Here is a 220-nt window from a genome sequence, read left to right as displayed (position 1 = left end):
TAATGTTGATTTAGCAAGAAGCCACAGCAAATACTGACTTAAGAATATTCTCAATATTAAACATATTTAATTCGATGCTTAATTAAATCCGTATCGTATGCATTAGAACTATGAAATACTCAATACAGAGTAACAGTGGCACTGTTTTCCGGGTGGCAGTGGGATGGTTACCCAGAATTCCATGTCTGTCCCATCCACCTCTACCGTTATCTGCATGCTT

Source organism: Pygoscelis adeliae, unplaced genomic scaffold, assembly GCF_000699105.1.
Source record: "Pygoscelis adeliae isolate BGI_AS28 unplaced genomic scaffold, ASM69910v1 Scaffold54, whole genome shotgun sequence".
NCBI lineage: Eukaryota > Metazoa > Chordata > Aves > Sphenisciformes > Spheniscidae > Pygoscelis > Pygoscelis adeliae.
Note: the sequence above shows the minus strand (reverse complement) of the source record.